The 22,603-nt window shown below is 51.5% G+C and overlaps 1 protein-coding gene across 2 annotated transcripts in view; it reads right to left on the bottom strand.

Annotated features, from left to right (window-relative positions):
- The window catches only part of LOC309845244 (uncharacterized protein), a 107,300-nt gene that overhangs the window by 4,144 nt on the left and 80,553 nt on the right, over positions 1–22,603 (bottom strand). For both annotated transcript variants that reach the window (XR_014301157.1, XM_082692959.1), the window contains 2 exons: positions 6,421–6,580; positions 6,258–6,307 (listed from right to left, as the gene is read on the bottom strand). The gene's annotated coding sequence lies outside the window, so the exon portion shown is untranslated. The remainder of the gene's footprint in view (positions 1–6,257; positions 6,308–6,420; positions 6,581–22,603) is intronic.

Below are 22,603 nucleotides of genomic sequence, written 5' to 3'. Positions count from 1 at the left end.
ACGGTCACGGTCTGGACCAGAGTGAAAGCGGCTGTGTCCCCGCTCGAAATCCCAGGTGAGGAGGACAGGCCACCCCACTGCGTTTCCACGCTCGGCATTCAGACTCTTCACCAGGCTGTGCTCTCTGCCGACAACGCTGGCCTGTTTCCCTTCCCAGCAATGTTACTCTCTCTCGTGCCTACAGTTTCTAACAACTTGGTCTGGAGTTTGGTGAGTTCCAACAACCGTCTTGTAGACCAGAGCATGGCTGCCCCACTCCCCTGCTCTCCCCTGCTCAGTCTCCCTCCAGCCCTCACCGCCCATCACCAGCCCCGGCCCACGGGAAGACAGCCCAGCACAGGCCACGGCCAGAGGACTGGTCCCCAGAGGAAAACCAGCCACAGCAGGCAAGCACGCCAGGACAGCGACCTTCCTGCCGGGGGCCTTCCCAGCCTCCTCCCCAGGTAGGTGGGGAGGGGCTGCAGCTTGGGGCTCAAGGTGGCTTGGTTCAGGGTTGGGGGGCAAAGCAGCCAGAGAAGCAAGGGTTATTGTGGGAACAAAGAGCCAGCGGGCAGCTGAGACATGCTCACAGGTCCCTGGCAGACAAGACACCGTGCCTTGAGCGGGGACTCTGAGCAGGCTGTGAACGCACAGGCAGAGACATCCATGAGACCGCTGTCCCTTCGCGCGTGAACTCAAGCCACACGGGGCCCAGAGGGCAGAGGGTGGAGTCCCTTCCGCGTCCAATGTCAGAGAATAACCTCGAGTCAAGTCACTGTCACACCACCCAGGCCCAGGGGACCTCTGGGGAGCAGGCTGGTGGCAGCTGGACAGAGAGGGTCTTGCTGCGTGCTGCAGGGGGTGGGGAGGAGGGGAGAACACTGTGATCTGAGCCCAGCAGGGCCACCTGCCGACACCCCTAGAGGCACAGGCCAGAGTCACAGGCACCCAAGAGTATCACCTCAAACGGCCAGTTTCCAAATGCAAGTTCCCACATACACAAACACAGAGAAAAGTATGAGCCATCCTGGGCCGTGGGGGGTGTGATCAATAGAAGTGACTCCAAGTGGACCAAAAGTTGAATTTACCAACAATTCTTTTTAAAAAGTTCGCTTTTGTAAATGTGTTCAAAGCTTCAAAGGAAAATAGGTTCAAAGAACCGAAGGGAGATGTGTTAGGCATGAGTGAGCAGAGCAGGAACAGGAAACACGTGGAAACCAGACCGCAGGCCGACAAGTACAAAGAAGGGAATGGAAATGTCACCTGAGGGACTCACCTGCACAGAGCGGCAGGAGAAGAACAAACCCAGGGAAGGGGGACAAAGACAAGAGAAATGCCTCCGTCCGGAGAACAGGAGGGAGGAGGCTGAGCACAGACGAGCTGAGCTCCAGAGCCCGCAGCAGCACTGTGTGTCCCAACACACATGCAACAGGAGTCCAGAAGGAGACACGGTGAGGGAAGAAAATGTATTCAAAATAGTGTACAAAGAATCCCAAATTTGGTTTAAATAAAAGTATGATAGAAATCCAAGAAGGTCACCACATCCAGGTGGGGTGAATGGTAAGAAAACCACACCCGGACAACAGCTTCGTCAGACCACCAAAAGTCAAAGATGAAAAAAACAAAAAAAAACAACCTCTTGAAAGCAACCAGAGAAAAGAACCCACACACAGCAAGGAACAAAGATACAACTGAAAACTGATTTCTCGCTGAGGCCAGAAGATGCTGGAATGACACAGTGTGCACAGAAAAAACTCTCAACCAACAGCTCTATGTCCAGGGAAATGATCTTTGAAAACTGGTAGTGAAGCCAAGATATTTCTAGATGCACAGGAATGGAGAGAACGTACCGTTACTGAGACTGCACCGTGAGTGCTGACGAAGGAAATCCCCTGGGATGAGAGAAACCGAAGCCAGCAGGTAACTCGGACCAGAGGAGAGGATGGAGCCAGGAACGGTACGTAGCAGTCAGTAAGAAGGTGCGATAACGCACGCTCTTCTCTTTCATCCATTACCTTCTGTAAGGGTGTTTAAAGCAACCACTGTACGTGTTGACAGACTCTAACATACAGAATATATGGGTGCGCGGGTGTCCGTGTGTGTGCGTGCTCACAGGCGTGCACATGTGTAGATAATTCTACTCACTACACCACAGCAGATCGCCGACATTTTGCCAGAAGAAAGTCATCGTTACCATGAAGCAGACTGTAATGAGTTCACAATGCCTACATAACCTCTGGAGCCATCACAAAATCATGTTTATAGAAAATCAGACAAAGAACTGTAAGTAAGAAGTCAATGGAGAGAGAAAAGTGCTCTACATAAATATTTAACACAAAAGACGGAAGAATGAGCGAGCTGAATGGCAGACATGAATCCAACCATATCAAGAATTACATGAAATACAAATGTACTAATCACTCCCACAAAAAGGCAGAGTTGCCAGACTATAAGTAAAGGCAAAATCTAACTACACGCTATCTACCGGAGACACACTGTAAATCTGAAATTATAAAGACAGCAAAAATGAATAAGTATGCATAGTTCATGCATGAGAGACCTGGAGCAGCTATAAGATACCCAACAAATAGTTTTTAATCTAAGGAATATTACTCAAGACAAAGAGGTATTAATGATAAAATGCTCAGTGTAGTAAAAAGGCATAATAATTTAGGCATATATGCCCCTCCCTACAGAACTACAAAATATATGAAGCAAAATCTGACAGGATTGAAAAAAAAAAAAAAGATAATAGCTGGAGACTTCACCAGTCTTCTCTCCAAAATTTTAGATCCAGCAGAAAGACAACTGGTAAGGACAGACACCTCAAACCACACAAACAACTGATATCCATAAAACCCTCCTCTCAACAGTAGCAAAATGCTCATTCTTTTCAAACACACATGGAGCATTTACCAGGACTGACCACAGAGCAGGTCTCAGAAAGTTTAAAATCATAAGGAGCATTGAAAGATGACTCTGGGCAGCATAGACATTTTAACAATGTTTATTCTTTCGATTCATAAGCATGGAACATTTTTCCATCTCTTTGTGTCTTCTTTGATTTCTTTCATGAGTGTTCTATAGTTTCTAGAGTATAGATCCCTTACCTCTTTGGTTAGGTTTATTCCCAGGGATCTTGTGATTTTTTGGTGCTATTGTAAATGGAATTGATTCCTTAATTTCTCTTTCTACAGTTGCATTGTTAGTAAACTCTTCAACACTGGCCACAGTAACTTCTTCTAAGACATGTCTCCAAAGGCAAGGGAAACAAAAGAAAAAATGAATTTTGGGGACTTCAAGATAAAAACTTCTGCACAGCAAAGTTAACAGTCAGAAAAACTAAGAGGCAACCCATGGAATGGGAGAAGATATTTGCAAATGACATTACAGATAAAAGTCTGGTATCCAAGATCTATAAAGAACTTCTCAAACTCAACACTCCAAAATCAAATAACCCAGTCAAAAAATGGGCAAAAGACATGAACAGACACTTCTCCAAAGAAGACCTACAAGTGGCTAACAAACATGTGGAAAAATGCCCAACATCATTAGCCATCAGGGAAATACAAATCAAAACCAGAATGCGATACCACCTTACACCAGTTGGAATGGCAAAAATTAACAAGTCAGGAAATGACAAATGTTGGTGAGGACATAGAGAAAGGGGAACCCTCTTACACTGTTGGTGGGAATGCAGGCTGGTACAACCACTCTGGAAAACAGTGTGGAGGTTCCTCAAGATGTTCAAAATAGAGCTACCCTAGGACCCAGCAATTACACTACTGGGTATTTACCACCGAGACACAGATGTAGTGAAAAGAAGGGGCATGTGCATCCCAACGTTCATATCAGCAATGTCCACAATAGCCAAACTGTAGAAGGAGATGAGATGCCTTCAACAGACACATGGATCAAGAAGATGTGGTTCATATATACAATGGACTATTCCTCAGTCATCAGAAAGGATGAATACCCAGCATTTACATCGACATGGATGGATCTAGAGGGGATCATGCTGAGTGAAGTGAGTCAAGCAGAGAAAGATGATTATCACACAGTTTCACTCATATGTGGAACATAAGCAACAGCACGGAGGATCCTAGGGGAAGGGAGGGAAATCTGAAGGGGGAGAAATCAGAAAGAGAGCCAAACCATGAGAGATTATGGACCCCAGGAAACAAACTGAGGGTTTCAGAGGGGAGGAGGATGGGGGGATGGGGTAACAGAGTGATGGGTGTTAAGGAAGGCCCGTGTTGTGATGAGTACTGGGTCTTATATGTAACTAATGAATCACTGAACACTACATCAAAAATTAATGATGTGCTGTACAGTGGCTAACTGAACATAATAAAAAAAAATTATAAGGAGCATGGTTTCTGACCACAGTAAGAATTAGACTTTAAATTAGTAACAGAAAAAATATTCTGATAAATCCCAAAAACATGTGGAAAGTATACTAGATACTTATAAATGACCAGAGGAGAAATCATAACGAAAACACAGCAGGAGCAGAATGAAAATGGAAACACCACGTGTCAGAATCCAAGAGGTGCAGCTAAAGCAGCGTTCAGAGGGAAATTCATCCCCAGAAACTTACACTGGGAGAGAAGGAAGTCTGTAGTCAGTGGCATGAAATTCCAGTGGGAAACAAGGAAGCAACAGATACGGATCAATAAAACCAAGAAATGGCTCTTTGACCAGCAGTAAGATTTATAAGCCTTTATCTAACCTGATGAAATACTACACATTCATCAGGGCTACGTATGGAGACCAGAGAGAGTGACAATTTCTTAGTTAAGTGAACACACGCTTAAGCAACAGGCCCAGCAACAGGAGGCCACTTCTAAGAACCTACCCCAGAAAAATGAATGTGTCCACGTAGGAACCTGCATGTGAAGGCTCCAAACAGCTCCATTCATAACATCTAGAAATTAGGAAAAAGCCCAAACACGCATCGTCTGGTAAACAAACAAACCAGCCGCAGTGTGTCTGTCCCGCGAGGCAGCACTCCGCCGCAGCAGGGAAGCAACCACTACCACGTGCGGCAAAGCGCATGAATCTCAACCCTTCCCGCTCCTGGAAGAGCTGGACACAGAGGGCTCTGCAGCGCGTGATTCTGTTTCCCCGAAGCTGCGGGGAAGGCGAAGCTCTGGCGGCTCGGCGCTGCTGGAGGCTGGGGTCAGGGGAGGGGCTGACCGCAAAGGGGCAAGAAGGGGTTTGGGGTGACACGAGTGTTCTAGAACATCGTTGTGGCCATCGTTGCATGATTTTACACTCATCAAAGCTCAGTGAACCATATACCGTGAGCGGGTGCGTTGCCGTTTACATGATTACACACCAGTAAATAAGACTATAGTGTGTGTGTGTGTGTGTGTGTGTGTGTGCGCGTGCGCGCACGCGCGGGCGACAGAGACCGCGAGCTGGCGAGCACAGACCCCGCTGCTCACTCTGCCGGGCACCCCACACTGCTGACAAAGGCCCACCTGACCTCCACAGCGGGCTCGCTCGATACTGTCGAACACGCCACTCCTGGGTAAGCCTGCACGCCGACTGGTTTCAACCCCAAATCATCTGCCCCTTCTAACCCAGTTTCTTGAAACCCTATTCCACTACCTGTAGACGCTCAAATCCCGGGAACGCGTGGACGCCCAGCCCACTCTTCCTTCTGCACGGTCCGGTCCGGCTCTGCTCGCCGTCCTTCCAACCTCGACTCTCCCGCACGGGGAGCAACGCTTCCCTCCCCGAGCTCCAGGCCCGCTGCCTCTGCCCGTGGTTCCCCCGCATGCCACCTACCGAGTCACGGGCAGAGTGTCTGGGCTTTCCCATGCGGAGGGGAAGCGCCATTGATCACAGGTTCGCGCTTGGGGACCCGTGGTTGAGCAGATCTGCGTGTGTCGTCTGTGTCTTCCTGGATCTGCCGGCTATTGTGCTTGACCTCCTCCCGGACAACGGTTCTAAGCCTTTCCACAGCGCATCCTCTGGGCCATCAGAATGTTAATGGCCGTTCCTGAGACACCTCTGGGCATTGGTCCGTCTCTGGCCCTCTGCCCCCCGGCCCAGCACTGTGGACTTCCCCAACGCTCAGCCTGCTCGCCGTCTCCCGGTAAACTCAGCCACTTCACAAGCACCGGCCCGAGGATGGCTTTCCAACCCGTCCTGCAGCCACACGTCTGCCCCCCTTCCTAGCTGGCTTCTCCCACAGCTGGCCTGGAACGACCAGGGCCCTGCACACCAATGCCCCCACCCCAGGCCAGCACCACCCTCCCGTTACTCACCGAGTCTCAAGATCATGTTCCTACGGTGTCTTCTCTGACCCCAGTTATGACTGCACACACAGGTGAGGTCAAGCTTCCTTGTTTTTTCACATCTCAACGTGATGAAGACGGTGCTTTACACACCATAAGCAACAAACAATATTTTTGAACTAAAATCCCTTACCTTTGGGGCGCCTGGGTGGCTCAGTCAGTTAAGTGTCTGCCTTCAGTGCAGGTCGTGACCCTGGGGCCCTGGGATCGAGCCCCACGCCGGGCTCCCTGATGAGCATGGACCCCGCTTCTCCCTCTGCGTGCCACTTCCCATGCATCTGTTCGCTTCTTCTCTGACAAATAAATAAATGAAATTTTGAAATAAAATAAAATAAAATGCTTTCCATTCATCTCCACAGCGCGTGACTGTGCCGTGCCCCTCAGAGCAGCCTCTTCTGTGGCTTCCTGTCTGTCTGTCCCTGCCGTCCTCTGAGTGTCTCATCCTTGACTTACAGCCACGCTACCGCGCATGCGCTGGTTTCCTTCAGCCCTGCCTCTCGTTTAAGCCGTTCATTGGAGAGCTGTACTTCACATCAATCTCCCGCCCCCCAAAAGCCTCTGCTACCATGGAGGATGCGGCCCGCTTGTCCGGTGTGGACCAGGGGCTTTCCCGGGTTATCTCCGGCGCCGCTTCCCTTGTCCCCTTAGTCTCCAAATCATGCCCATCCTTCGGGGTCCAGACCAGCACCTGCCCCCACTAGGAAGCTGCGCCATCCTCTCCAAGTCCAGAGCGTTTCTTGCCTTCTACTGTTCTCACGTCTTGTACTGAAATGCTAAAATGTATTTCAGAAGCAAGGACTTTCTTCTTCTAACGAGATTATCAAGTCCTTGGCGTGGCCGTGGCCGGTGGAACTTCATCTGCAGCCCTCATGACGCCCAGCAGGCGTCGGGGGAAGATGGCTGAGACCTACCGCATCAGAGAACGGGATCACGAGGGCGCTCGAGAAGGCCGCGTACCTCACAAGTCTCTCCTCTTGGCCTCTTCCACAGAATTCCATTTAGGGTGGGACCCCATTTTCCCAGAATTAACATTTTTGTTTCGGTGACATCGGTTTTCCCAAGAAAGTTCCTAGGGTATTATTTTTGTGTATTTTGTCATTTAGAGGCAGAGAAAGCACCAAGGCTTGAGACAGGGTGTTCAGAAAACTGAAGTGTAAGGCGGGAGCTCATCCCTTCACCGCCTCCTGCTATCCAGAGCCTGTAGCCGCGAAAGCCCGTACTCCCCACAAAGGCCACCAAGAATGACGCAAAGAATGGGCGTGAGCAGCGGGTCAGTCTGGGGTCTCGTGTATCCCCCCGAGGAGCCCTTCCAGAACAGAAGCAGCAGGGCCAGCAGCCACATCAGAAACGGAGGCGACCGACAGAGACTCAGGAATGCCGGGAGAGTCCAGCGGGCACCCGAGTGTCCTCGTGCCTCTGAGGGACTGTCCCCTGGATCGTTCTGGAGGAGGAGTTTACTCCTCGTGGCCGGCGAGCAGGCAGTCCGGTGGCTAGGGTCCCAGCCCCGGGGAGGGGGAGTCCACTGCCTGGTCCGCACCCCCCTCCGGCGCCTCCTCGCCACCCCGGGGAGCTCCTTCCTCCGTCTGGGCCTCAGTTTCCTTCTAAGAAGCGGACACAGTCCTAGTACCTGTGAGTTCGAATACACACTTCGCCGTAGTCGGTAAACACCACCCGCGGATGCTAGTGTCGGGACCGTTTACGCAGACGTGCCCGCCCGCGGCCCCATCCCATCCCGCAGGGGCGCCCGCCCTCACGCCGCGCCCCGCCGCCAGCCCCCGAGCTGGCCAGAGCCAGCCAGACTGTTCCTATGCGGGTTCCGGTGCCCAGACCAGGAAGAACTAGACGGGCGCAGCCCCCCCCCCCCCGAGAACTCTGTGCCGACAACTGTCGTTCCTCACTGCTGATCCGCCGCACCTAACAGTAGCCCCGCGGAGTCAGAACAACCGAGCTCGGATGGCGTGTTCTCGTCTGTCTGACTTTTTCTACCATCAACACATTTTGTTCATGATTCTGCTCAGCCTGACCTGAGGGTACACCCCCAATCCCCCCACCAAAGGCACGACACCATCCTTCTTTACAAACATCCCTCCTTCCTAAGCGGCTTTTTCTTGCAAATCTACAGCGGCCTGCGGGACGCGATGGCAGGAGACGCGCTTGTCTTCGTCAACCTCCCGAGGCACGCACCTGAGGGCAAGAAAGGTGCTCATTCGTGCAGAGGGGCTGACCCGCGGTGTCCCCAAACCAAGCCTGTGGTCTCTCGCGAAGGAAGCCGCCAGACGTTCTGAAAGCCTCGTCTCCCCCGAAGCACGGCACGTCGAGAGAAAACAGCGAGCCTATGGTGAACACTCTTCCCCGGCCCTGCGCGCCCCGATTCTGCTCACACCTGCCTCCTGTGGCATCTGGACGAGCATTTAGGAGGCTGGACACCCTTCCCCACCCCAGTCCGGCAGAGACGGGGCATGCGAGCCGTGCTGGCCGGCTGGGAGCTCTTTCTGACGGATCTGCGTATGGGGGAGACGGGGCCACGTCCAGCCCCAGGGTCCTGCAGGCAGCCACCACGACGGGCCCTGCGTGGGGGCTGCTCTGTGGCTGCTTCTCAGACCCCCGGGCGCTCTGGGCCTCAGCCCCCCTTCCAAGCCTGGTTTTCAACCTTCAGTCAACCTTGGGGCCTCCCAATAAACCCCCCTCTTTTTTTGATCTGACATGGCATCATGTCTACTATTATCAACCAAGAACTTCGGCCACTACAGTGGCTGGAGGCCGAGTATTTATGAGGAAGGACCCCACAGCCGGTCCCACCGCGGGTCGCGCTCTCCCTCCGCACCAGAACAGGGTCATAGGGAGGACACGCGCCATGTGCCTCACACCATCCCACTCCCTGGGCGGCCCTCACGGCTGGGGGACGTCGCTCTGTCTCTGAGGCCGCGAAGTGACGGGCCAGGACGAGAGCCTGTGTGGCTGGGGCTGTTGCCCCAGGATTACACAGTTAATGTCCTAGAGACACTGAGAGGCAAACACAGACATCTGTGATCTCCGCACCTAACACCCCTCTTCCCCTCCCCCACTGCCATTGCCTCAGTCAAGGACACGCAGACCTCTAGCTCCTGGTTCCCGCAGAGCGCACCGCGGTCCGTCCCCACAGGCACACCCTGGACTGCAGAACACATGCGGAGGAGAATCCAGAGCAGGTCGACTGTGGCTGAGGCTCTGGGTCCCAGGGGCTCCAGGATGGAGAAGCAGAAACAGAGTCCAGAGGAGGGGGACAAACATGGGACAGCAGCCAAGGGGCCACTGGTGCACCAGCTACAGCGGCCACCCAGAAAACGGTGGGGCCTGAGCCTCAGGAGAGAAGGGGGTCCGGGAGCTGTGGTCAGGACACCGCACGACGCATACTCGCGAGGAAGTAACTGGGTGATGGCTCAGGTTCTTCTCGCTTGTCTTCTCATCCTGTTCCCCAGGCCGGGATGGAAGCCTCCAGAAGGAACTAACTCCAAGCACAACACCAGCTAGAAATCACCCTCCAATGCCCTGTGTCCTTTCTCCCTTTGACTCTGCCCCCAAAACGGAGGTAATTAGCTCAACTCTGGGACTCTGGGCTCAAAAATCTGGGCGAGCATCTGCAGACATTTCTGGAGGAGAAACAGATGGTTCAGCTGCTGTGGGGAGAAAGTGAGCAGGTTCTCAAAGAGCTCCACACAGAACCACAGGACCCAGCAGCCCCAGCCTTAGGTAAGGACTAAAAGCACTGAAACAGAAGCTCAGACAAAGTCCCTGCACACTCATAACCGCAGCAGCACTGCCCACGACAGCCAAAGGTGGAAATGACCCAGGCGCCCACCCACGAGGAACGTGTATGCAAAACGTGGTCCATCCAATCCCTGGAACGTTACTTGACCTCGAAAAGGAACAAAAGGACAGATACCTGCTACAACGTGGCCCAATCCTGAAAACACGATGCTGAGTGAAAGGTCACATTCTGAATGATCCTACTTACGTGAAATCTCCTAAGCACATAGGTCCAGAGACAGAAGAAGGCCGGTGTTGAAGATGCTTTAGGTCCAGAAACAGGTGGTGGGTGCACACCAATGTGAATGTGTTAACTCTTCAAAACTGGTGCTTTCCTGCAGTATGAGTTTCACCTAACTGAACAAATACAGTACGGGGCAGTAATCGCCCCATTCTGCAGATGAGCAGGGAAAGACTGAACTCGGGGCCTAAACTAGGTTTGGGTCTAGGGGCCGCTCCTAACCTCTCTACTGAGAGCATCTCCAGACTTCTGCCTGCAACGGGCTGGGCTTGGGCCGGGAGAGGTTGACTGTCCCTCAACAAAATATGGGCACAGTGACTGCATCCCACTCGGGCCGCACAGCAGGCTCAGAGACGGCGGGAGGTTGGCCTGTTAGTCCCACTCAGTTTGGGGAAAGAGGCTGGTCAGTACCCGGATGTTAATGATACAGGACAGTCTTCCGTGTTTCCTATCCACAGGGATGATTTCCAGGGATGAATGTCCTAGGACTGTCACAAGGAAGATCTGGGCGTTTCTAGGCCTTTCTCTTGTACAGTTCCATCTTAAATGCGCGGCTTGCCTATTTCTTCTCCTTCCCACTCTCATTTGTGCTTTGAATTATTTGAAATGTGTCCCATTATATTAACACTTTTCTCATCTGATGACTTCGTGGCCCTATTAGTTTTCCAGTGTTGGGCAGAAGTATTTTTAGCCTCCTCATGCTATTAATTTAATTACTTTTAATTTGATGATCTGTACTTGACATTTCTTGATCTTATGTTCAAAACTAAAGTCTTCATTACGCTCGCTCTAAAAAAGAAATCATAGCAGAGTTTTCTTTGATTATTGGTCAAATCGTGTCACTGAAGAAAACCAGATGTCAGATATGAAGCTACTAAGTATCAAACAGATTATAATATACACGGAGGAAAATGTGAAGATATGACAGCTGATACAATTCTATCTTTAAATACATATTCTTTTCCATCCTCATCAAAAATAAAAATGTCAGTCTAATAGCAGAAATACATCACAGTGTTTATTATCTGCCAAATGAGAGGGTTATAAATAAAACCAATTCTGTGTCCTTGTAAAGGATAGTGACACCAGTAAGTCCCGAAGCCAGGAAACAGCATCCCGTCCTCTGCTCTGTTCATCGTCCTCTCTCTCCGTGGGGTGGCCCTTTCCCTGTCCCTGGATCTGCCGGTTCGTGCCTCCCCTCTAGACATCCAACAACACACCTGACCCTGTACACAGAACCAACCTGCAAAGAAATCAACAGCCACCAAGAAATCTTACGGTTTTTTGAACTCTAGAAATAAAAGCGGAAGGAAGTCCAACAACAAACCCGTTATTTCAGGAAAGACTTTCAAATAAAAATCTAAAACTCCTTTCTAGAAGGAGTAAGTGCTGCAAGGGACAAGATACCATAAACTGAGAGAAATCAATAAATATGCAGATGTGATCTAATAAAGAAAACTGCACCAAATCTCAAGAATGTCTTAAACTCTGATAGAATCTGAATAACAAAGACGGCTTACTTCCTACAATTATATTTGTAGAAAGAATTCCCAAAAAAAGGTAAGACTTGGTCTGTGCATCTCTTTGCTTTTTCCTCTCCGATTGTTTCCTTGTGTGACGCAGGTGGTCGCTGTGTCCAAATTTAGGTGAAGGAAGCACATGGTGCTTGGTCCTCGCGCACCGGTACTCGCGCACTGGTACTCACACTGTGGTACTCACGCACTGGTACTCGCACACTGGTACTCGCACAGTGGTACTCGCACAGTGGTACTCGCGCACTGGTACTCACACGCTGGTACTCACGCACTGGTACTCGCACACTGGTACTCGCACAGTGGTACTCGCACAGTGGTACTCGCACAGTGGTACTCACACGCTGGTACTCACGCACTGGTACTCGCACACTGGTACTCGCACACTGGTACTCGCACAGTGGTACTCGCACAGTGGTACTCGCGCACTGGTACTCACACGCTGGTACTCGCACACTGGTACTCGCACAGTGGTACTCGCACAGTGGTACTCGCGCACTGGTACTCACTCACTGGTACTCCCGCACACTGGTACTCGCGCACTGGTACTCACGCACAGTGGTACTCACACAGTGGTGCTCGCGCACTGGTACTCACGCACAGTGGTACTCACACAGTGGTGCTCGCGCGCTGGTACTCCCGCACAGTGGTACTCGCACAGTAGTACTCGCACATTGGTACTCGTGCACCGGTACTCGCACATAGCCCGTGCTGCTGCGGCCTTGGTGACTGGCTTCTTCCTTGACAGTTTCAAACACGTTATGTCGTCTGACCTTCGGAGGACAGCTGCGAGGTCCCTAAACACCTCAACGTGCCCCTCTGGGCCCCGAGTCCCCTCTGCGCTCGGGGCCGCATGGGGCTCCACGCTCATGTCCTTTGCCTCCGAGGAGTTCACACCCTGGGGGGAGAGATGGACATGGGAACAAATCAGGACCAGAGTGACACCAAAGCTGCCAAGCAAAACTTTCCCAAGCGAGGACAAGAGGGGGTCCAGGAGGCTCTTTTCAGGGACAGCGCCCATCTGTGAGCAAGCGGCGCACACATGAGGTTTGATCAGCAAACTGGCTTTGCACAACGGTGCACACGAGCCAGGTGGCTCATGCACCTGCACCGTCTGTGGGGCCACATCTGTGGGGCCATGTTGCTATGGGGTGGGGCGAGCAGAGCAGGTGCAGCCCCGCGGTGGCTGTCGCCAGGGCACGCCCCCAGAGGCCAGCCGTCCAGAGCCCCGCAAATGAGGCCCCTGCCCCGCACAGAGACGGCCTCAGGGCCACTGCGCAACCTGTCCCGAACCCCCTCTGAGCCTGGAACGTCGAATGACAGCTCGGACTGTCCTCTCCGCAAATCCAAATGTCGAATGACAGCTCCGACCATGCTCCCCCAAATCCAACCCCCAATGACAAAGTGAGTGGAACGGAATTGAAGCACTTTTACTTTTATTTCTTCTATTCCCAGAGAACTCTGGCCACTTGTACTTTCCTGGTTTCGTGGAGAGAATACGGTGCAATTTTAGGACCTAATTATACAGTTCGTGCACTTTTCATTAGCCCGTTCATTTATATTTGTCCTTCTCGGGTTTAATCATGCAGTCAGAGGAACCTTGTAAAACCCTCAGACAGGACCTGGCACCAGGCTCTGCACATATTCGGGCTTAATTAGCTCGAGCAAATCTGAAAAGCAGAGAAAAATCAGGAGGATGCAAATATGATGGAAGAGAAAACAAGGAACACGCTCCTCCTCAACACGGAGAAACAAAGAAGGGCCCCAAAGAAACCCAGCGCCAGAGATGAGCAATCTCTGCCAGGTGCAGGGCGGGACCCCCAGATTCCATTCTCAGCCCCCCAACCAGTTCATGAGCCCCAGGACCTCACTGCCCACCCCTGGCAGTGTCACCAGCAGAACCTCTTCAAGCACAAAGAGCCACTGACCTGTTTTCTGAAATTGAACAGAAGCAGAAGGAAAGCGAGGGGGTGCGGCTCGCTGGGCAGCGGGCTGGAGGGCAGGAGGGCCCCCGGGATGTGACCATCGCCCCAGCGTGGGGGAAGAACAGAGCAGAACCACCCACTTTTCTCGGCTCCTACAAGCAGCCACAGCGATGGTTGGGCTGATGAGGGACCCCCAAACCCTGGCTGAGAGACGTAAACGCCAGGAATTCTCCATAACTCAGTCTCCAGGCAAATCTGCATGGAAACGACAGAAACGCCGTCCCACCACCTGCGACTCCACACCTGAGGCCGGTGATGGAGGTCGCTGGGGGCACAGAACGGAAGTGAGGAAGATGGAGGCCACGTGGCCCTAGAGACCTTGTTGGCTTTAAGGTAACCCAACACTTGAAAGAGAAAACATCCTCACTCACAAGACCCGGAACTTAAGGAACACGAATGTTCTTCTGGAAACAACGTGCTTCGCTTCCGTTCATGACCAGCTCCCCCGTGCCACCAAGCCCTCGCTGAGCGCGTGGCCCGTGGCCGGCGTGACCACGGTCCGCTCCGCTTGGAAGGACAGTAAACGATACCGCGTGCCATGCTGAGGCGGTGGCCGTGCAGTGCGCGAGCCGGGGGTCTGTGCAGGAGCCGAGGCAGAGCGAGTGGACGGGGCGGCCCGCGGCCTGGAAGAGAAGCTGCACCAGGACACTGGCTCTTGAGCTGAGGCAGAGACTGAAAAGAGCCTGGGCTGGTGGAGAAGCACACGGTGAGTGATCCCGTAGAAGAAACGCCGGGGAGATCACGGGGGCAATGATTTCTGCAGGGACCAGGGCCAACAGGAATCGTGAGTCACAGCAGGAGCCCCTGACCATGGACACCAAAGTTCAAGGTGGAAATCCGAAGGATTTGGGTAAGTGTATTAGTTTGCTAAGGCTGCCATCGCCAAGACCACAACCGTTGCAGCCTAGACTGTAGGGTGGAGACCAGAAGTCCAAGCTCAAGAGGTGGAGCAGGCCGGCTCCTCCTGAATCTGTGAGGGGGAGGGGCCGTTCCCGGGCACTGCCCTCGGCCTGCGGTTGACCCGTGGCATCCCCCCTGCCTCTGAATCCCCCTTTCTGTCAGGACAGCAGGCACATTGGGCCAGCACCACCATGACCTCACCTTAACTTGATTACGTGCGCAGTGACCATGTCTGAACAAGGCCGTGGGGTTGGGACTTCAACACGTGAATTTGGGGATGGGGGGGGACAATTCAACCCGTGGTGGTAAGCTGTGCTCTAACTTTCACAGATACGATGTCCCAGAATGAGACCTACAGACAAGGAAAGACAGAATCCTGCAGTATTTTAAGAGTTCTACACATCACTCTTCACCGGATGCTCCGTGGCTCCTATTTCTTGCCTAAAATACAAAGTTATTTTTTGTCATCTTTCTTAAGGCTGGGATGTCACTGATGTCTCCCTGTCGAGGGCAGCAGAATTTCTTTAAGTGAACATCTCAGTCAATATAGGGGACGGTGAGCAGGGGCATGGGGTCCCTAGGGCGTGGGCATTAAGGAGGTCACGTGAGGAATCACGGAAGTCTACCCCTGAAACTAATAACACAGCATATGTCAACTAAATCTAATTGAAATGAAGAGTGAAGAATATATATACTATTTGGTGCCTCCATTCCAGCTAGAAAGAGGCGGTCCTCTGCTTAGCAAACTTATGGTCTATACTGCGTTTCTTTTCCTTTTGTGCATCTGCAATGTTCGAAGTTTCTCAGGTGAATATGCATTACTGTTTTATTTTCCTTCTTACATTCCGATTCCTTCACCCATTTCTCCCGCCACCCAGCTCTGGCAACCATCGGCCTGTTCTGTGTGTTTTTAGATTCCACATACAAGAGAGACGACAGGACGTATGCTTGTCTTTCTCTGTCAGACTTATTTCACCAAGCATAATGCCCTCCCGAGCCATCCATGTCGTCACAAATGGCAAGATTTCATTCCCTCTTACGGCTGAGTACTAGCCCACTGTGGGGCATGTGTGTGTGCGTGTCTACCATCTTCTTGCGCTGGCCATCAGTAGACACTTCCGTTGTTTCTGTATCTTATCATGAGTAATTCTGCAGTGAGCATGCAGCGTGGACATCTTTTCAAGTTAGTGTTTTTGTTTTCTTTGCATAAATACCCAGAAGAGGGGTTGCTGAATCATATGCTAGTTCTAGTCTGGAAAGTCTGAGAACCCTCCATGCTGTTCCCCACAGTGGCTGCACCCGTTGGCCTTCCCATCAGCGGGTGCACGGGGGTCGGTCTTCTCTATGTCCTTGCCAACAGCTGCTGTTTCTGACCTTTCGGAAAACAGGCATCCTAACAGTATGAGGGAACATCTCATTGCGCTTTCGACTCGCATCCCCGGACGGTGAATGATGTTCAGCCTCTTCTCGTGTGCCTGTTGGCGATCTGTGCGTCGTCTTTGCAGAAATATCCACTCAGATCCTGTGGGCAGGATTGAACTGAGTTTTGTTTTGGTTTTTGGGTTTTTTGTTTGTTTGTTTGGGTTTTGTTGTTGTTGTTTGGGTTTGGGGTTTTGTTTTGTTTTGGGGTTTTCTGCTGCTGAGCCTATGGATCTGTTCTGTATTTTGGACACTAACTGTTTTATCAGATGTAGGATTTGCAAATATCATCTCCCGTTCCATAGGCCACCTTTTTATTCTGTTGACGGTGCCCTTCGCTGTGCGGAAGATTTTTATTTGATGTAGTTCTACTTGTTCATTTTTCCTTTTGTCACCTTTGTTTTTTTGTGACAGATTAAAAAAATCATCACAAGATCAATGTCGACAAGCTTACCCCCTAGATGTTCTTCTGGGGGTGTTATGGTTCAAGGACTTTGTTCAAGTATTTAATCCATTTTGAGCTATTTCTGTGGATGGTGTAAGACAGCGGTCCAGCGTCCTTCTGCCTGTGGCTGTCCAGGTTTCCCAGCATTTTTCAAAGAGGCCGCTCTTTCCTCACTGTACTTTCTTGGTTCCTTTATCAGAATCAACTGATCATATACACACAGTTTTATTTCTGGGCTCTACTCCGTTCCATTGGCCGATACGTCCCATTTTATGCCGATTACGGTGGCTCTGAAACACAGCGTGAAATCAGGGAGCACCGTGCCTCCTACTTTGTTCTTTCTCCAGATCGCTTCAGCTGTTCAGCATCTTCTGTGGTTTCGTGACAATTTTAGGGCTGTTTGTTTTAGTTCTGTAAAGAAGACCACTGGACTATCAATGGAGATCGCACGAGTCCGTAGATTGCTTTGGGCGGTGCGGACATTTTAACATCTAAGTTCATGCAAGAACTAACATTTACTAAGGACCGTAACCCAGACGGGAGCGTCCTGGGCCCCTCTGGTGGAGCCTCTCAGCCACACGGTTAGAGGCCGCTGTACGCTCTCCCTTCCCGTTCAGGCAAAAGGTTTGGCTCACTCAAGCAAGCACTTGGTGGCTGAGGGAGAACTCGGCCCCCACGGGCCAGACCGTCCAGCCTCTACGGCAACCTCACAGACAAAACAAAATTTGCTTCCAGAATCATAACGCAGACAAACTGCAAGATTCTCAGCCACACAAAAAGACGAAATTGTGTTCACTGGGCATTGCTCCCGTAACGGAAGTACCAGCAGAGCTCATGCCTTCGACAAGGACGCCCGAAGATTTCCAGCAGGTGGCTGGAAGGGGACACTCCCCATGTCAAGATCAACAAAGTTCTATGAACACACGTCCCCGTCCCTGGACTCCGAAGTTAGGCTTCCTTACGACCTACACCGGCTGCTCTCTCCTTCCATTTGGTGAAAATCTGTATAAGTTTCGTCTTCAGTAGGCTCTCGTGGCCCATAAATTTTAAAGACGATTAAGTAAGGTTACTAGTTAAATCTTCACACTAAACACTGTGCCTCCAACTAAGGGAAGAATTCATCGCTTTCTCCCCCCCTTGATATCCTGACTCCTGAGAACAAAATAAGTATTATTGTGGTTATTACCCACTGTGACCCTCAATGGCCATGTGTCAAGCTTTACAAGTAGATTTTCCTTTTTTTCTTTTTTTTCCAAGTTTTTATCTAAATGCCAGTTAGTTAATATACGGTGTAATGTTAGCTCCAAGAGGACGGTGTAGTCATTCATCACTCGCCCAGAACCCCCACCGCCGGGTCCCCAGCCCCCCCCCGCCCCCCCCCAAGGGGTCCTCAGTTTGTTCTCTAGAATTAAGCCTGTTTTCTGGTTTGGCCCTGTTTTTCCCCCTATGTTCACCTGTTTTGTTTCTTAAATTCCACATACGAGTGAAATCATATGGTATTTACAAGTGGATTTTTAACTCACAGGCAAAATTCACTGGTATGAATTCTGTGGCCCCAGGGTCATCTCTTTCAGATTCCATGAATATGATTTTATAGTCTATGAATATATAATTATAATATAATAATCCCATTTATTTATCATAAAAGCTTCAAAATCCTATTTTATTTTATGAAGTTTAACGTAGAGGGCCTGACAGTACACACACTTTTGCAAAATCCAAACAATAAACTGAAGGATGGTGTAACTCGACTTTCTGGAAACACAGCTCATCTGAGGTCACAGAGAAGGAGAAGTTCTGAGGACACTCGGGGGGGGGGGGCATCAGAAAAGGCATCAGCACAGAGACTAAGGAGAATGTCAGCCTTGTATCAGACCTAATAATGGACTTTTCAAAGGGACGTAAGGTCCCGAGTCCAACATCTTCTAAGTACGTTTTTTGAAACCTTGGGTTTACGGAAAGTTAAAGTATGTCCTACAGACTCAAAAGGGGCAGAGGGTCAACAGACAAACAATTTCAGGAAACTGAGTTTAACCAAATTAAGCAAGTTTCTTTAATTCAGAGTATTTAAAGACACTGTGATTCTCAAGAGGGAGAGAAAATGTTTCACTTTTTTTCCCAAATTTACTTGACGAGACTCCTTTCCCACAGAGCACTCTATAGGTTCAGTGCACCCAAGACAAGGCTGGGAGCTGTTCATCAAATGGAGAACCTCTCCATGGAGATGAAGACACTGTGGCCAGGGACAGCGTGGGTCCCTGGACAAGAACGCTCCTGCTTCCCCTCCGACAGTCCTTGGACGGGCTGCCACCATGTAACCCGCCAGTATTTTTAGCTGGTCCTGTGCACAGAATTGTGCTTGTCTAAGGAGGCTCTGAGCGTGGCCTCGTTCAGCTCTGTCCAGCGCCAGCTCCTGGCAAACCCAAGGTGCTACATATGTGCACGTGTGAGGAATGAAAACAGCGGACATCGCTGGGCACTGCCTGTGTCTCAGGGGCCGTACTAAACCCTTCCGGGAGAGGCGTACTACTACGACCCCCTTCTCCAGATAAGGAAACTGAGCCTGAAGACGGCTCGTGGTCAGTAAGCAGGCAGCAGATTGGAACCCACCCAAACTCCTTGCCACCATGCACAGAGGAGGGTGTCTCCAGGCTAAAGACTCGGGAAATGCCACTGACGATGGCTAATGAGTGACCCAGGGTAACAGCATCAGGAAAAGGTATTACCCTGGTTCGGGGCGTGCGCTCTCCATTGCTGGTGTACTAGAGGGCTGAGCTAATCATTAAAAGACCTTGGTTTTGTCCTGAATCCTGCATTTCTACCTGGTCAGGCTTCTCTTCTTCTGAAATCATGCCAATGGGAGGCATTCCACAAAGACTGCTGTCCGCTGTCCTCAATGCCGCTAAGGTCAAATTCTTCAAGGAAGTAAAGGCTACAAGGTATTTCCCAGAAGAATGGTGACAAGAGAAGCCAGGGGCTTTATGCCAGAAATCTTGCCATGAAACCCCCCTGTTTTTCTCTTCAGTGCTAAATTGGTCAAAATTATAAAACGGGCATCCCTCCCCATTCTTGACTTACAATTGAAAGATGAAGAAGAAAGTTTCTTCTCGGTTACCGAGCGGGGACTCTGATCTGTGACTAACACCGAGTCGGAGCATCCTGGGAGCGTCCCGGGTCATAAGGCGCGTCCCTGTGACTAGGCCGGGACTTCGGGGGCAAACAATTCACTTGCGGAGATCAGACACCCAGAACATTTTAAAAATACCACATTTAAGACATCCCAGATTTCGTGTTTTACAGCAAATGTCACATTTCTGAGCGTGGGGGTGAGCTGGCGAGACCCTGTGGCTGGAGCAGGTCCGAGAAACTGGGAGGAGAAGCCAGAAGCGTTCCTGCACCCAGATGGGGCTCTGGGAAGCCTGGAGCTCCTGGAGAGCCCGAGGGCTGCCGGGGGTCGCGGCCGAGCAGCCGTCCGCCCGCTGCTGTCCGTGAGGCAGGAGTCCTTCGTGGGCCTCCATGTTCTGGCCCTTTCTACGCCAGGGGTCGTTGTCTTGAGGTGACGGGGGCCTCCTGTCTGGAGTCCCCCCAGTGCAAAGGCTTCTCTTAGACACTCGTGCCTGCTGGAGTGATGACGTAGAAAGTCCCCCCACTTCGTCTCTGAGCAATCTCATTTCTACAAAAAAGGGATCCCTGAAATGAACACTGTGCTTCCAAGGGGACTCTGAGTCTGACTTTCCTCGTCTCAGAATAGTCCCATAAAACAGGAAATGTGGACACCATGACTACCACTGGGCCAGTAAAAGGGAAGTCTGAGGCCCTGACGGCTAGAGACAGAAATAAAGCAGCCCCCAAGTGAGGGCACGGGCAGTGGCTTACGGACATGGTCAGTGGCTTATGGACACGGGCAGTGGCTTACGGACACAGCCCGAGATCTCCGTGGTAATTGTTCATTTTGTTTGTTGTGCGGGAGGCATGGTGTTTACACAGGAAAATCCCCTTGTTCTGGGAGGGTGTGTGCTGAAGCTTTGCAGGATAAAGCACGCTGATGTCTAGACCATCTTTCATTTACTTGATAGGATTCAGCAAAAATGTTCTGGTGAGATGCGCAGGGAATAGGTGATGTCTGCTTCTGTGTCTGCAACATCCTATTATGTTTAGGCTTAAAACTCTTCCTAACAAACAGAAGAAAAAATAAAGTAAGCCGTTGATAATACCTAACACGTATCCTACAGGTATCATTACGTACAAATTACAGAAGCAGATCTCAAGACCCAGGGCAATTGATCGTGTTTGTTGGAACAGCAAGAAGGAGAACGCACCGTCTGAACTCCTCTATTATTAGGACATTGCACAAGAAATTAGGATCCGTTCTGCTTGAGCCCGATAGAAAAACACAGAATCTCTGCTTGGACAGGCGCTAGCCCGTGTCAGCTGCTGCCTTGGGGAAGCAACGACTTCGAGCCAGACAGAGCTGTGCCCTTGACAGTGACATTTCAGAGAGCCTCAGAAGGCAGGCCAAGGCAAACAGTGCGGCTCATGAGAGTGGCCCCTGGCCAGCCTTGCCCCCAGCCGCTGCTGCTGGCTCCTCTTCCTGCTCGATACTTGTAATTCTGACCTTCGACCTGCCCGTGGCCTCCGCTTGCTCCCGCCCCACTTCCGGACCCTCGCGGCAGGTCTCATGCAGGGACGCCGCTTCCCCGGGCCGAGGCACTCATCCGGGCCCTGACCTCTCCCTCCACACCCAGCCCACCCCGCTTCCCACCCCACAGACAGGACCGAACTTGCCACATACGCCCCAGGAAATTAGCTTCAAGGCGGGTGACATCTGTGATGCCAAGAGACACGATCCACACACGCCACTCACTCCAAGTCCCGGTCATTCAGCACGATGCGGCCGCGGGCTCCGCATGCCGGGCGGGACACACGCACACGCCTCTACACGCTCTTACTTTGTCAAGTGGTAATTTGAACTGGGGACAGCGATGATCTGCGACTGGTTCTTCTCCGTGCACTCCGGCTCATTGCGGGCGCCTGTGATACGTCGTCTGGGTGCTCGGTCATGACCCCGTCCCCTGAAGGCCCACGTGTGTGAGGGCCTCAGAGCCCGGGACTGACCATTCCCGCGGGCACCCACGAGCTCTCTCCACGGACGCGTCGCTCTTCGTCCCTCTCACGACCAGCAGGAGCAGAGACTCTGTCCTATTTGACACCGCGGAGGTCCGAAGAGAAGAACAGACTGCTCAGTGCTTCCCACATGAACGACGCGTTGCCTTTCCATTTCTCATCACATTCAGCTCCGAGGTTAATAAAAACATGTGCAGTTTTCTAAATGGGAAAAATCTCCTCTGCAAGGACCTTTGTTACCACCCTGGTAGCAGGACCAAGAGAATGACAGCAGAGCCCTCATTTTAAAAGTGCTTTGGGGTGAGCCTGGGGGGCTCCGTGGGTTAAAGCCTCTGCCTTCGGCTCAGGTCATGATCTCAGGGTCCTGGGATCGAGCCCCGCATCGGGCTCTCTGCTCAGCGGGGAGCCTGCTTCCTCCTCTCTCTCTCTACCTGCCTCTCTGCCTGCTTGTGATCTGTCTATCAAATAAATAAATAAATAAAATCTTTTTTTAAAAAAAAGGTGCTTCGGGATTTGATTTTTTCAGAATACCATGGATTAGGAAGAGCAGAGCTACCCTGCCATGCAGGCAGAAGCCTTCGAAGCTGAGGGCGCTGCCCCTCCAGGTAGTTAAAATACACGCGCTTTAGTTACCAGGCAAATACGCAGAGGATGTGCGCACGGAGGCCCAGAGAAATGTCCGCTGCACCACCTTGCCTTGCCCGGCTGCTGGGCCGGCGTGACCACACACATTCTCTCCCATCCTTGCCACCACTCGCCGTCCTTCTCTGCACTTCTCTGGGCCAGGGCCCACCCTGGCGGAAGCACAGTCCCGATCCCATGACTTCTGGTTTTGGGTGAGTCCACTGGGAGACTCGGGCGGGCGGCGGATGGCCAAGGAGCCA

This window comes from Mustela nivalis (genome assembly GCF_964662115.1).
Source record: "Mustela nivalis genome assembly, chromosome: 12".
Classification (NCBI taxonomy): Eukaryota; Metazoa; Chordata; class Mammalia; order Carnivora; family Mustelidae; genus Mustela; species Mustela nivalis.
Note: the sequence above shows the minus strand (reverse complement) of the source record. Positions and strands in the feature narration are given on the sequence as shown.